The sequence below is a fragment of the Orussus abietinus genome, unplaced genomic scaffold, assembly GCF_000612105.2.
Source record: "Orussus abietinus isolate OABI.00-Male unplaced genomic scaffold, Oabi_2.0 scaffold1, whole genome shotgun sequence".
Classification (NCBI taxonomy): Eukaryota; Metazoa; Arthropoda; class Insecta; order Hymenoptera; family Orussidae; genus Orussus; species Orussus abietinus.
This window is the reverse complement of record NW_019396017.1, coordinates 2,809,808-2,814,513: the sequence shown is the minus strand read 5'-3', so window position 1 is coordinate 2,814,513 and position 4,706 is coordinate 2,809,808. Positions and strand designations below refer to the sequence as shown.

The 4,706-nt window shown below is 46.0% G+C and overlaps 1 long non-coding RNA gene across 1 annotated transcript; it reads left to right on the top strand.

Moving 5' to 3' along the window:
• Positions 1–1,254: 1,254 nt before the first annotated feature.
• LOC111674388 lies at positions 1,255–3,648 on the top strand. The gene is made up of 2 exons (XR_002762429.1): positions 1,255–1,803; positions 1,902–3,648. It is a non-coding gene; the product is annotated as an uncharacterized LOC111674388 (long non-coding RNA).
• The last annotated feature ends 1,058 nt before the right edge of the window (positions 3,649–4,706 follow it).

The following is a 4,706-nucleotide window of genomic DNA, read 5'->3' as shown; positions in this document are numbered from 1 at the left end:
AGTTGCACCGGTGCATGTGCATGGAGAGACAGATAGGAGTCATAGAGCTACCGGGGATAGCAAAGGAGCCATTGGGTCGATGCTTTCGATGGCCGCTGTCAGAGCCACGTGGACAGCCATTTTCCCGGAAAGTATTCACGCCTATCCACGAAGAGGAGCCTGTATTTTGTTTATCCTATGCTAATTTCACCAACGGGGCGATAGCGACAATTATCAGAGTCCTGAATATAATTATCGGAGTCAGTCGATTACAAACTAGCCTGTGAGACATTTCATCCGCATTTTCTTTTAAGCGCCATCCCTGGATTTCATGTACATATATTAAATTAAAAAATAATGAAATCGCGTCTTCCCGTAATTCTAATGAAACCCTCTCTCGCGATTTCTGAAAAATGAAATTTTTCGCGGAGATAATGGAATGCCACAATATTTCCAGGGAACGCAACCAAACCGAGACTAGGCCCGGCGGCGTTCCGACGAGGTGTTTTGACTGGTAAATTACAATACTCCACCGCGACGATCATTTCTCCGAACCGCCGTGGTGCAACATTTAGAAATAACAAATGCTCAAAGCTCTGCCTCAAGATGGCGGAGTCTCGTGAGAAGGCTACCGAAGCGCGGTGTGTATTTACCGGCGTTCCTTCTCGGGACGGCCGATGCTGCCGCGGCATCACGTACGAGAAAGAACCCCGAAGATATTAATTATTCCCTACATGACTTAATATTAAGAGGCCCAAGGTGCGTGCACCTTGTGTACACATTTCCCGCGACTCGGCGGAGACGGAAGTGAAATTACAAATTCACTCTCGGTGCCCTATCAGCGAAAACCACCGGCATTAAGTTACAAGCCGTTAACATCGCGACCACCATTAACTCTGATTTTTGTAACCTGGTCGATATGGACGGACAAATTAATTTCGATTTTTCCTCGTTCGGCCATTTGTCTAACGTCGCCTTTCGCGTTCAGATGCGCTCCTGGAGAATCTGCTCGACGTCATGTTTTGGCGAATCGGCGAGATCATCAATCTAAGTGACGCAATGGTCATCTAATCGCTGCACCTGCCTCCTCTCGCGGGGATCGGCGCCGATTCCATGCACGGATTCCACCTGCATGACTGTCACGAACTGATCAATGATTCGCCTCACGTGACGCTCGCGAAATGATCCGCTGTACCCCGGTAAGTGCATTAGTCACGTCCACGTCGATCTCCGGCATATCTCCAGGAATCCCAGAAGTGGTAACGAGAAAGCCGTGACATCCGATTCCAGGGGGTCGATATCTTCGGATTTCGAGGTGTCGCCAGACTCGTCTCGATTTCACCTTCCCTATCGCCTGGGTAATAAGGAAACGTAATCAGGAAAAATCCCCGATTCAATTAAGCCGCGGAATTAACTCGCATACCAGCTATCAAGAGTATTATGCAAACGCGGCGTATGAAAGTGGCACCGATTACAACTCGGCAGTATACATTATTATAATAAATTCTCACCCATGAAGTGGACCACCGCCACTTCGATTTTCTATTAATGGACCTTCAGATTGGTGCGGAGGAATTTTAAAGGACAGGGATCGTCATTAAAATGGCTCCAAGTGAGGCTTGCCGAGGTCGATATGCGATGCAGTAGGTATTCCGTTTCCTATTATTATTAATTATTAAAATAAATTCTCACCCATCAAGTGGTCGACCGCCGCTTCGATTTTCTACTAATGTACCTTCGGATTGGTGCGGAGGAATTTTAAAGGACACGGATCGTCATTAAAATGGCTCCAAGTGAAGCTCGCCGAGGTCGATATTCGATGCGGTAGGTATTCCGTTTCCTATTATTATTAATTATTAATATAAATTCATACCCATGAAGTGGTCGACCGCCACTTTGATTTTCTACTAATGTACCTTCAGATTGGTGCGGAGGAATTTTAAAGGACACGGATCGTCATTAAAATGGCTCCAAATGAGGCTCGCCGAGGTCGATAAGCGATGGAGTAGGTATTCCATCTCCTTGTTCTTCGGCTCTGCGAAGTGACGAGGAGTCATCCTCTGGGAGTCAGGAAATCATCTGTGAATCGTAATGAGCGCAGTGGATTATGCGAAACTGTCCGATCGTGAATGCAGCCTGATTGGCGCAAAATGGCGGCGGATCTTATCGTGGAGTGCGTAGGTGTTGATTGATCGCCGATTTTGTATTTTTTTTTTTTTATCACCGAGACTTCCTTATTATCATTTACCGACCCTATACTGGGACCGGTTCGACCGAGTCTGGGACAAGTTCGCTCGTAAAAGTCGAGCTTTCCGAGTTACGCAAGGAGGCGAAGGGGGCGAAGAGGCTCCTGGAACAATTGGAAAAGTGATCCCCCGGAAAAGAGGAAAGTCGCCTTTTTTCTTCACCCCTTTCCTCCTCCTCCTCTCGCCGTTTACACGCGAATCGCGAAACTAATGGCGCCGATCTTCGTCCCACTCGAAAGAAATGGATTCGCCATTAGTCGAAGACCCGAGGTGAGATGGCCACTCGTAAAGGAGACCTCTTGGCCGATTACAGAATTACTGGCGACTCGTTACAAAATGCGCCTCAAATCGTGGAATCGTACTGGCAGCAGAAGTCGTAAACTCGAGAGTACCTTATGTCGTACTTATTTTAACCGACGCTATTACCGGACGCTCCGAGTTGCGCAACGGATATCTTTGGACATTAGAGGATCACCCCGAGGATCAAATTAATAACAATCGCAGAACGGATGTTCATACACCAGAACATATATGTTGTACCTTGCTCGATACGTTCCATTCCTCTCATTAAATGGTAACGACCGGATAAGAGATTTCTAGTCTCTTGTACGCATTTTCAGTCGCAATGAATATCGCAATTTCGCAATCGCAGAACCAGCATATGTGAAATAAATGTTAAAAAAATCCATAAGTCACAGGAATAAATATCCACTGGAGTATATGTTTGATCTGTATATAGCCCTCCTAAAGGAGGATAAAATACCGAGTAAAATGGACTATTGCTTGCAAGAGACTTTCTTGGCGGCATTGTCGGGGAATTATGTGTAAGCGAGTGCTCCTAGTGATACGGACACATCTGGGTTTGCGTAAACATAATTGCGCCACTGTAACGAGTCGGCAAAGGGATGCGCAACCGTAATAACAGCACCTGCTTGTACTTAGGGGAATTATCGTAAACGCAATATACATAATCCGCCGGTTGTACGTCGAGGAGGAGGCTGATAAATCGGAAGATAGTAGTAGACGTCAGCCACGAGGGGACCGCCGGGAATTTTCTTGCATATAATTTATACCTTCGTGATAGTAAATGTTTAACGTTTCGAGGAGGCTAGTCACTCCGGCGTGGAGCCTTTTTCCCGTAAAAATGAAGAAAGTGGAAAAAATGGTCCCGCGATTGCGGGACCGGTAATCGTCTAATTTGGAGGATCGTGACGACACGTAAATGGAATCGAGGAACGGTCAACGAAGTCATCGCTGATGACATTGGCATGGTTGTGAAAAGTGACCGCACACCGTCAATTTCTCGCAATTAGAGAAGGCAAACGGCTAAGTGACTCTCCTTAAAATGATAATTCCGCGAACTCTGACGAGAAGGAGAGATTTCGCCTAAATGGAAATAAACGAGTGCCTTGAAAATTCGAAATCTGTCCTGATAGCCGATGATTACGGGTCATCGAGAGCGGCTCTTCAATTCACTCGAGACGGCCAATTTTCTGAATCAAGCGTACACAAAATGGCGGATTTTCTTTTTTCACCCACGACCCGGCATCGAAGTCTCTTTTCGCATCGACCTTTGAGATCGCTCGAGGCAGACCGCGAAATAAACTTCGCTATTTTTATCCTTGACCATTAAAAAGCCACCTCGGGGACCTCTAAAGTACCATCCTCGGTTTCATCGCAATCGTAATGTAAGCTAACTCTCGCAGATTGTACATAAAGATCGTACAAGACCGATTTGTCACCGACCGATAAAGAGTCAACGGCCCGAGGCGTACGTGAGAATTCCTCGTCAAATAGACAACCTAAAAATAATAAATAATAACCGCGACGCTTATTTCATAGCATAATCAGAAAGTAACATAAAGTATGAATCAATTTTATGAGAATTTCAAGCGGCACTGTTTCTACGGTTTTTTTTTTTTTTTTTCATGGAATACGCAATACAGACATCTTCCCTTTTTTTCCGAAAGAGAATCGAGGAAAGGACGAGGTGTAAGGACCTCGTCGAGTCCTTTACAAGTAGATCGTCGGTCAGTATCATTCCGGACGCGATAAGGGGTAATGATTGAATGGAAAGAGAGAGATCGGTCTAGAAATGAGCGAAAAGAAATCAGCAACGAGCTCGACCGAACGTTACCGTCGACGGAATCGCCATGCAGTGCTTTGATAAAGGTCTCTATCCCCAATGATTTATCCTGATGATCTATCGGACGTCTCCTGGCGGAGCGAACGATGAAACATTTTCGCGATTAATTGCGATCGGCTTTCGCGCGAGTACGCGGCGGTGTGATTAATTACGCGCGTTCGTCACGTACGCGGAGCGCATAATCCGAGCCGAGGAGATAAAAAAGGGAAAAAAATTCCCGATAAATAAACAACGCATCATTCGGGTCAGATCTACGGAGTAGTCCTGGCAGAGTTATCACCATGAAGTACTGCAGCGGTCAAATGTGGACCCCGTTGTTTCCCAATGTTTATGCC